The sequence below is a fragment of the Petaurus breviceps genome, unplaced genomic scaffold, assembly GCF_028583685.1.
Source record: "Petaurus breviceps papuanus isolate PSGF00001 unplaced genomic scaffold, PetGlider_PUasm1.0 120, whole genome shotgun sequence".
Classification (NCBI taxonomy): Eukaryota; Metazoa; Chordata; class Mammalia; order Diprotodontia; family Petauridae; genus Petaurus; species Petaurus breviceps.
This window is the reverse complement of record NW_027185627.1, coordinates 2,749,320-2,760,358: the sequence shown is the minus strand read 5'-3', so window position 1 is coordinate 2,760,358 and position 11,039 is coordinate 2,749,320. Positions and strand designations below refer to the sequence as shown.

The 11,039-nt window shown below is 39.7% G+C and overlaps 1 long non-coding RNA gene across 1 annotated transcript in view; it reads right to left on the bottom strand.

Annotated features, from left to right (window-relative positions):
- Nucleotides 1-1,470: 1,470 nt before the first annotated feature.
- The window catches only part of LOC138162665 (uncharacterized), a 10,127-nt gene continuing 558 nt past the window's right edge, over nucleotides 1,471-11,039 (bottom strand). Inside the window, exons 2-3 of the long non-coding RNA XR_011168690.1 lie at nucleotides 10,352-10,457; nucleotides 1,471-2,170 (exon numbers count right to left, since the gene is read on the bottom strand). This is a non-coding gene — a long non-coding RNA (uncharacterized lncRNA). The remainder of the gene's footprint in view (nucleotides 2,171-10,351; nucleotides 10,458-11,039) is intronic.

Here is an 11,039-nt window from a genome sequence, read left to right as displayed (position 1 = left end):
ACTCATCCATATTTATCAGTCATTCTGCTTGCCTATATTTCTTCTTTTCTTTCTTTGAAGAAAGAGTCCCAGTCTAGCAAACCTACTGCTGTTTGTTGTTTGACCAATGGCATCAGGAAAGTGATGTCTTGATTTGCAAGAGGATTAGATTTAAGTGAGGCAGAGCTTTGTAAAGTCATCAGCCCCACTTTCTCCTTCAGAGTCATCAGAGTCTAGTGACAAGACATAGGTCAGGACAACTGGCAATGGCCCACTAAGAAGTCTCTCAAGGAGGATACTGAGGCCAAGAAGGAGGAGGTGATCTTAAGATCACACAGGCAGTAAGTAGTAGAGCTGAAATTAAAATCCACATCCTTTGACTCTAGATTCAGAGTCCCTTTTACCTCCTAAATACCAAGATCCAGTCCTTGATTTTCTGCCCTTCTCACTGTATACTCACTTCCTTTGTGTGTTCACTTATTCTTGTGACTTGAATTATCCATTCTAATCATATGACTCCGGGATCTACATTATTTGCTCTGAGCTCCATACCTAGTTTTCGTCCTATCTTTCCAGTTACCTGCTTGATAGTTTGTAGATAGATCTACATGTCCCATTACTAGCTCAAACTCAACAGATATTTGAGAGTGGAGATTATTTTCATTTAAGATTTTAACTAGATGGCTATTAAGGTCTTGCAAGAGGCAGGTAGGTACAGCAGTGAATATTGTCAAGCCTGGAGAGTCAGAAAGACTCATTTTCTTGAGTTCAAATCTGGATTCAGATACTTATTAGTTGTGTGACCTTGGGGAAGTAACTTCACCCTGTTTGCCTCAGTTTCCTCATCTGTAAAATGAACTGGAGAAGAAAATGGCAACCCATTCTAGCATCTCTATCAAGGAAACCCCAAATGGAGTCAGGAAGAGTCAGACATGACTGAACAACAATTTCCCTATTTTTTCCATCTAGACCCTAAACCCAAAATTCATTTCCCCCAACTTACCCTTCCCCAAAACCCATCTATTCAGTCACCTAGTGCTTTTGATTTCCCCCTCTAATGTGCCTTCCTTCAATTCTTCCTACCACTTTTTAAAAATCACCCCAATCTCTTCACTTCATGCCTGGACTATCACAATAGTCTCTAAACTGGCAATCACAGTTTATTTTCCCTCCAATCCATCTTATATATTGCTGCCAGATTAATTTTTTGTCAAAATTATCACTTTGTTCATATTATTCTTCTATTTAAAAACCTTCATTTGTTCCCCATTACCTTTCTGGATAAAGTCCTAACTCCCTTAACTCCAAGTCCCAGTTCAAGGTCCACTGCCTCTATAAAACCCTTGCTGACTTCTCAGTACTAAATGATTTTTCTTTTCTCTGCACTCCTGTAATTCTTTTTCTTTAAGTTGAATAATAATTTATTTCTCCTCCCAGCTACATGTCAAGAAAATTTTTAGCATTCATTTTAAAAAATATTTATTTGTTTATTTAGTTTACAACATTCACTTTTATAAGATTTGGAGTTGCAGTTTTTTTTCTCCTTCCTTCCCTTTCTCCCTCCCCAAGAAAGCAAGCAATCTGATGTAGGCTTTACATGTGCAATTATAATAAAAATATTTCTGCATTAGTAATGTTGTGAAAGAAGAATCAGAACAAAAGGGAAAAACCATTAGAAAGAAAAAAAAATGACAAAAAAATGAAAACAGTATAGCATTCATTTTTATAAGATTTTGAATTCCAGATTTTTATCCTTCCCTTCCTCCCTTCCCCTCTTCTGAAAATGGTAGGTAGTTTGATATAGTTTATACATGTGCTATCATGTTAAAAATATTTCCATATTAATCACAATTGTGAAAGAAGAAACAGATTAAAAGGGAAAAAAACACAAAAAAGAATAAAGTAAGTAAAAAAATACATTTCTATCTGCATTCTGAGTTCATCAGTTCTTTATCTGGATGTGGATAGCGAGTCTTTTGTACTTGTCTTGGGTCATTGTGTTGCTGAGAAGAGCTGAGTTATTCATAGTTGATCATCACACACTGTTGCTGATACTGTTGTACTCTGGTAATTCTTGTGGTCCATGCCATGTAGATCTTTAGAATAAACTGCAGTGTCTGATGGTTATTCAAGATTAGTTGGCTTGGACAACATCTTCCAAGAAAATATCAAGGAAAACTGCCCTGAGATCCTAGAACCAGAGGGTGAAATAGCTATGGAAAGAATCCACCAAACACCTCCTGAAAGAGATCCCAAATTGAAAACTCCAAGAAATATTGTAGCCAAATTCCAGAATTATCAGCTCAAGGAGAAAATACTGCAAGAAGCCAGAAAGAAACAATTCAAATATTGTGGAACTACAGTCAGGATCACACAGGACCTAGCAGCTTCTACATTAAACGATCAGAGGGGTTGGGAAAGGCTACTTGGCTATTTCTGACTGGAACTCAGTATTGGACTGACTATACTTTGTTAAGGGTGACCACAAGTATAAGCTTAGTCTGAGCCTCAATTCTGCAGTTATGTGATATATTGATATATTGGATATATTGAGTCACTGAGGTATAATTGAGTCACTGAGGTATAATTGGGCACTGAGTCCCAATGTACAATAAATAAAAATACAGTGAACCAATTAAGCACAGTGTCAATTAGATTACCATAAAAATATGCTTCAACATCCACCTTTGGTGCCCACCTTTACCCAACTCTCACTCATGGCTCCAAGAACTGTAGCCTGTGCAGTAGCCACATCCTGGCAAATTGTCTTGGGAGACAGGCTAAAATAGGTTGAGGGTAACTGACAGGCCTCCAAACTATCAGTGAGTTAGATGGATATCTACCTCAAGCATATGAAGACTTTCCCCCAGTGGAATGGATGGATGAGAAAAATCTGTTTCAATGGGTATGAAGGCAGATGAAGTAGGAGCTGTGGAGAATTTAGAGCTTGGTCAAGCATCAAAGATGCCAAGGTCATCCATTGCATCCCAGGTCATCGTCAATCATCCTGTCTTGCTACTAGACTTTGATGACTCTGGATGACTGTGCAACTCTGCCTCATTTAAATCCAATTTCCATGTAAGTCAAGACATCCCATGATGTCACTGGTCCTCTTCAAAAACAAAGGATGAACAACAACAATTATGAAAGATAGGCTTCAACAATAATAATGATAGCTCATCTTAAAAATGAGACTTTAAGGTTTACAAAGCAGCCTGCATACATTATTTCATTTGATCTTCATAACAAGCCCATTAGATTATTACTAAAAATAAAATTCTCCCCATTTTACAGTTGAGGAACCTGGGGTCAGAGAACTTAAGGATCTTGCCTAGGGTCATACAACTGGCTCCTGTCAGGAGCAGGATTTTAATCCAGATGTCTCCCAAATGCAAGTACTCTCTTCTTTTTACTATACCATGTTATCTTTCAATGACTGGAATACTCACATCTTCTATAAAGGGCATCTCCTTTCTGCAATGTCTAGGAAACTATATGGCAATCAGAAGGTTGTCTGATTGGGTGGCACTGGATTTGGTGTCAGAAGATTTAAGTTCAAATCTTACTTGTGCTACGTATTACCTGTGAGAATTTATTTTACCCCTCTGTGCCTCGGTTTCCTCATCTGTAAAATAAGAGGGTTGAACTACATGATCTCTACAATGCCTTCCAGTTCTAATTCCTATGACTCAATTATTCCCATGATAAATCTGGAATTAGAGCAGAGGAAACTGGATAACCTTGTGGGATATTTTATCTAGGCTGGAGCAGAGCCTGTAGAATTATCTCAGCTTCACTAAAGAGTGCATCTTTCTAGAGGCCTGAATATTGCTGTCTGCCAGATACAATATATTTCCCTGCTGGTCAGTTCTGGAGGCGCATTTATACATTTTCACTCATCAGCTTTCCTAGTAGACTCCATGGGAAATACCACCCCAATGTTTGTGCTTAACTCTCTGAGACACCTGGAAATCCTGTTTTAGTTTTTAGTGGACAAATTCATTCTTCCTGGCTGGAATCTGGAGGCACCAATTTATCCAAAGGTAATTAATGACTAAGGAGTAATTAACTTTCAATCTATCTGAGAAATAATGTAGTGGAAAGAATGTTAGTCAAGAGACCAATGTGGGAGTCCCAGCTCTCTCATTTAATAGCTGTATGATGGACTAACTTCTTTGGAGTCTCAGTTTCCTGATCCATAAAATGGAGATAATAATACTCTACTTACTTCATAGGATTGTGGTAAAAAAAAAGAAGAAAGTTCCTTCATGACATGGACTGTTCCATTTTTTTGTCCTTATGTTCCCAACACTTAGTGTGGTGTCTTGCATAAAGTAGGCACTTAAATGTGGAAGCAATATAATGAATAAATGTAAATGGACATGCAAATGTGAGCTTTTATGATTATCCATTTTAGGTGGACTCTTTTTAGCTTCCTCTTCAGAAAGATGACATTTCCTGACCTTGTTGCCTAATTCTAGGGCTGGCCTCAGTGTTTTAACTATCTTATATAGCTTTCTTTTTGCATACATACCCTGGCTCCTCAATTATATTGTAAACTCCCTGAGGGCAGGAATCATGCTCTTTGGGGCCAATAGTCTCACTCATTGTCCTTTGTCTAGGAGTTAGTAAATGTTGATTGTTGTTTTTGATGTAGGACTGCTTAAGGAAGTCCCTTGTTTTCCCTTTCAGTCAAGAATGCCAAGTTGTTGCCTTATCACAGGGAGTCAGACGGCTATGCCCACACCGAGTTGACAAAGACTTGACCAAGCACTACTCAACTGGTCTCCACATTGGGCTTGGACCTCATGGAAGCTGAATTTCTCTCCAAGGTCTGCAGGCAACTCCAGGGATCTCTTATATTGCAATCAGATACAACCGGGCTGTTAAGAAGCTTTTGAAGGGGCAGCTAGGTGGCACAGTGAATAGAGCACCGACCCTGGAGTCAGGAGGACCTGAGTTCAAATTTGGCCTCAGACAATTGACACTTAGCTAGCTGTGTGACCTTGGGCAAGTCACTTCACCCCAATTGTCTTGCCTTCCCCCTCCAAAGGAAAGGAAAAAAAAAAGTAAACTATTGAAAATAACCTGATAGGAGAACCTCTTTGACTGAAGAGCTTGGCCTATCCCCTAAACCAAGAAGAGAGTTGGAAAATTCTTCTCAACTACTTGCTGATTGCCTTCTCTTGGAAGAAGATGGAGTCTGCACTCTATGGTCTAGAGAACTGCTGTCAGCCATGAGGGGGTGAAGGTCTTGGAAAGGGGAGCAGATCTCACAGATACAGTAGAAGGAGTGCTGGCTCCTGACTCAGAAGACCTGAGTTCAAATCCCATCTCTGATGTTTATTCCCTGTGTAACCTTGGGCAAGTTATGTAGCCTTACTTGACTCCATTTTCCTTATTTGTAAAATGTAAGGGTTGGACCAGTAACTGGCTTCTGAGGCCCCTTTAAGCTGTAGAACTATGATCCTCTGTGCGATTTAAGGTCCTAGAAAACATACTGGAAGAAGGGTCCTCTCAGTATTGTTCATAGAGAGGTGAGAGAGAAGACAGGCTAAGTTTGAGATGGAAATGGGGAGAGGAGGGAGGAACCTTTGAAAAACATGAATTGGATGTTCAGTAACATCTGCTTATTGTCGCCAGACTTAAGGTACTTACCAGGAATTTGAAGAAATCAGTTGCTTGATCATTAAGTTGTGTGGCCTTATCCCCTGCTTTTCTTCCTGTGCTGTTTCTACCCTTTACCATCTTTTCCCGTGATGCCTGCAGTATATTCGTCTCTTAGTATGTTCACACACAGGTGGCCTAGATACTCCATGAGAAAGATGTGTTTTGTCCTTTTGGAAAATCCTCCTAAAGAGTTCCAACCTTGATGGCTCCATAAGAGACCAACTCAAACTTCCCTTTTCTCTCCTGAGTCATCTCATTGGGCAAACCGTTTCCCTGAGTCAGATTTCTGAGTCCTTTAAGAATCAGACATCTTCACTAAATAGGGTATTTCACCCTACAGGAGAGTAGGGGGGAAGGGGATAAGAGGGGGGAAGATGGAAGGGAGGGCAGCTGCGGGGGAGGGAAGTTGGAAGCACCCACTTTTGAAAAGGGACAGGATCAAAGTAGAGAATAGAACAAGTGGAAGGTGGGATAGGAGGGAGGGAAATATGGTCAGTCTTTTACAATATATCCACTATGGAAATGTTTTGCAAAGCTACACATGTACAACCTATATTGAATTGCTTATCTTCCCAGTAAGGGAGGGTTACAAGGGAGGAAGGAAATGAATCTAGAATTCAAAGTTTTAAAATCAAATGTTTAAAATATATATATATATATATATATACTATTATCAATATTATTCTCCATGTAACTGGGAAATAAGATATACAGGCACTGGGGTATAGAGATCCACCATGCCCTAATGGAAAGTCAGAGGGGGTATGGGAGAAGATAGGGGAGAGAGCAGATCAGAAGAGGGGATATCCAGTGGAATTGCTATTTTGGGGTGGTGGGACTAAGGGAAAAACGGGGAGAAAATTTGTAACTCAAAATCTTGCGGAAATGAATGATGTAAACTAGAAGTTAATAAAACATTTGATTAAGAAAAATAAAATAAATTAAATTAAGTAGCTTCTAAAAAGAAAAAAAAGAATCAGACATCTTGGGGCAGCTAGGTGGGGCAGTCAATAGAGCACTGGCCCTGGAGTCAGGAGGACCTGGGTTCAAATCTGGCCTCAGACACTTGACACTTAGGTAGCTGTGTGACCTTGGGCAAGTCACCTAAACCCAATTGCCCTTCCCTCCCCACTCCAAAAAAAAAAAAAAAAAGAATCAGACATCTTAGAATCATAGACTTTTAGATTTGGAAGGGAAATTAGAGGCCATCTAGTCCAGCCCCTCATTTTACAGATGAGCAAACTGATGCCCAGAGAGATTAAATAACTTGCTCACAGGTAATATGTATGAAAGGTGGGATTCGAATCCAGTCCTTCTGATTCCAGATTCAGTACTATTTAATTGCACAACACTATCTTAAAAAAAAACTTTAATTTTAATTTTTTTTGTTCTATTTTAAATTCTAAACTGTCTCTTTCCCTCCCTGTCCACCCTGTACTATAGAAGGCTAGTATTTCTTTTTCTCTGTCTCTGTCCTCTCTGTCTGTCTCTCTTCTCTCTCTCTGTCTCTCTTCTGTTTGTCTCTCTCCTCTCTCTTTCTCTCTTTCTCTCTCTCATTCCTTTCTCTGTCTCTTTCTCTCACTCCTCTGTCTCTCTCCTCTCTGTCTCTCTCTCCTCTCTCTCTGTCTCTCTCCCCCCTCTCTATTTCTCTGCCTCTGTGTCTCTTTCTCTCCTCTCTGTCCCTCTGTCTGTCTCTGTCTCTCTCCTCTCTTTGTCTCTCTCTGTCTCTCCTCTCTCTCTCTGTCCCTCCTCTCTCTGTGTGTGTCTCTCTCTCCCCTCTCTCTGTCTCTGTGTCTCTGTCTCTCACTCACACACACACCCACAAAACCATACTGTGCATACTTCTATTTATCAGTTCTTTCTCTGGAGGTAACTAGCATCTTCCTTTATAGTTTCTTTGTAGTTTATTTGAGTATTTATAATACTCAGAATAACTTAGTCGTTCACAATATTACTGTTACTGTATATAATGTTTTCTTGCTTCTGCCCATTTCACTCTTCATTATTTCATGTGTCTTTCCATGTTTTTTTTTTTAAACCAAGCTGCTCATCATTTCTTAGAGCACAGTAGTATTCCATGCATATCACTATGTGGCCTGTTTGGGAGCTGAGTTGTTGGCAGGGCTTATTTGCTAATTGGGCTTGCTTTCTGTCTTGGCTCTTTCCTAGGGCTCCTTATTCCTCTAGACCAGGGGTGAGAAACTTAACAGCCTTGAGGCCTCATGTGGCCTTCTAGGTCCTTGGATGTGGCCTTTTGACTGAGTCCAAGTTTTACAGAACAAATTCTTTTATCATAGGGATTTGTTTGGTGAGGTTTGGATTCAGTCAAAGGACCATACTTGAGGACCTAGAGGTTCACATGTGGCCTCGAATCTGAAGGTTCTCCGCTCTGTTCTAGACCCTCTCATAGAATGATAGCTCGTTGATAATTTCTAATCCAATTTCCCATTCCCATAAGGATCCTCCACCAACAAGGAATAGAATTGGAGACAGTGTGATATGATGGAAATTAATATTAGTCTAGTAGTCATAAGAACTGGGTTAGTTCTGGCTTTGATACCTACTAGTTGCATGACCTTGAGGGAGTCAGTATCCTCATCTGACAAATGGGAATATTCAGTTCTTATACTGCCTAATTCACAGGATCATTGTAAGAAAAATGCTTGGTTAACTTTTAGGTGCTATAGGAATGTGAACTGCTATTTCTTTCTTTTTGAGGCAATCAAGGTTAAGTGACTTGCCCAGGGTTACAAGCTAATAAGTGTCTGAAGCTGGATTTGAACTCAGGTCCTCCTGACTGCAAGGCCATTGCTCTATCCATGGAGTCACCTAGCTGCCCCTATTGCTTTCTTAGAGAAGAAATTTGGTTTAGTGGGTAGAGAATTGACCTTAGAACCAGGAGGACTTGTGTTCAAGACCTATGTCTGCCACACACTGGCTGTGTGACTGAACAAGTCACATAATTTCTTAGTGCTCTAGTCACTTCTCTAACTCTAAGTTTCAGAGAAGGTACCAGGCACTATGCTAGGTTCTTGGGATATGCAGAAAAAAGTAAAAATAATTCCTGTCCTGCAAGAGGTGGCATTCTATTGGAGGTGCTAACATGTATACATGTAAGTATATTAAAAATATGTGCGAAATCAGTACAAGGTGATGAGGGCAAGAGGAGAGGAGGCATTAGCAGCAGGGGACTCTGGAAAGGTTTTGTGTAGGTGGCGGCATTTGAGCAGAGCTTTGAAGAATGCAGGGATTCTTGGAGGAGGGTCTGAGGATCCAGTATGTACCTGGTACAGGGAACAGCCTGAGGAATGGAAACAGAAGAAGGGACATCTTTGGTGAGGCATAGCAAGAAGACCAGTTTGACTAGAAAACAGTATGTGAAGAGGAGTAATGTAAACAAGTGTGGAAAGATAGGTTTGAGCCAGTTTGTGAAGACTTTTATGTTCCAATAAAGAAGTTAGCATTTGATTCTAGAGATAATGAGGAACCACTGGAATTTCTAAAATGACACAATCAGATGTGCTTTAGGAATATGATTTAGGCAGTGGAGGATAGATTAGAGAGGGGAGAGATTTGAGACAGAGTCTTAGTCTAACGTTCATTGTTCATTCATTCATTCATCCAATACACATCTGTGCCTAGCATTGCCTGCATACTATTATGCTTATCCTAAATTAAGAAAAACCAGTATGAAAAAATATTGACCCAAGGATAGCTGAGTTTTGGGGAAAGAAGAAAGAAGGGAACAGACGGGATATGGCAATCAGACTGTCTCAATCTCTGATGATCCAATCTTAGTGGCTCTGTTTTATCTATGCTTACCCTAGGGGTCTCTAAGGAGATCAGGATGTTGGAAATGAACAGCTGCTGATTTGGGAAGAAATTCCCATCATACTCCTCCCCTATTCTCCTGAAAGTTTTGTTTTGACTTTGGGACTGGTAGAGGGACTGGCTCTCACAAGTCTACCTTTTCCATTCTTTGGACTTTGAAAAGAAGAAATAAAGCGTTGGGAGCTGGGGTCGATGGAGGCAATTAGAGGGGCTTCCTGTTCAGAACAGACATAAGGTTGTTGAGATGGTGCAAGGATGGGGCAAGGATGTTGAGGGCATCTTGGCTGCTGAGATCCATTTGGGTTCTGAAGACCTAGGACTGGGGATCCTTCATCTGCTTTTCCCTTTTCATTCCCTCTTTCTCTTTCCAAAGATGGCAAATGCCCATTACTGAAACTGTTATTTCCCCAGGGCATGGGAAGTATTATTTGTGTGTTTTGAAGATTTGGCTACTCTTTGTTTGTACAATTTTACTTTGTCTACTTAACATGCAAATGTTAGGACAGATCCACAAATTGCTAAATTACATTGAATAAAGAGTTGAGTAGGGCAGTCCAGGACTCGAGATTTAAAATTGTTTTATCTTTGTAAGAGTGAGATTTTTAGCAGGAGGGTTAGATTTGAAGAGTTATTGGCTCAGTTATACAAATTATATTGGGGGAAGTGATGGGCTACTGCTCCTGTTGGGACTTGACTTTATTTCTAATCACTTCTTTGCCTCCTCTCCTGTGGAAGAAAAATTTTCCTTTCAAAACAGTCAGCAGTAATAGTGAGTGGCAGTCCAGAGATCATTGCTGCGGATTCCTTTTTCTGGAAAAACACTAGTGAAAGTAGAAATTCTCTTAGGAATTAGAGGACATTCCCAACCCACCTTTTCATAGAAGTGGGAGATACATGAGTGTCACCCATGGCACTTGTTTTTGTACTTCTTCAATTTATAGATCAGTTGTGCTATTTTCCCCTCTTTTAATTTTTTTCTGTAAAAAAATACTATTTGTTATATGGGATGGCTCTCTGGGAGGAATAGGGGGAAGATAGTGGGGAAAATTATGATGACATAAAAAACAAAAGATATCGATCAATAACATTATTTTTAAAAAAACAAGTAAAATAAGTAATCAGAGAAAAAAAGTATTCTCTTTATCCTAGGAAGTTGTATAATTGAGCCAAAGTTGTAATCTGAAGGAATTCTAGTATCTATCTGTCTGTCTATCTGTCTATCTACCTTCCTTCCTTCCTTCCTTCCTTCCTTCCTTCCTTCCATCCATCTATCCATCCATTCATCCATCCATCCATCTATCTATCTATCATCTATCTATCTATCTATCTATCTATCTATCTATCTATCTATCTGCCTTTCTTTCCTTCTTTCTCTTTCTTTCTTTCTTTCTTTCTTTCTTTCTTTCTTTCTTTCTTTCTTTCTTTCTTTCTTTCTTTCTTTCTTTCTTTCTTTCTTTCTTTCTTTCTTTCTTTCTTTCTTCCTTCCTTCCTTCCTTCCACCATCTATCTACTTTTCTCTTTCTTCCTTCCTTCCTTCCTTCCTTCCTTTCTTTCTTTCT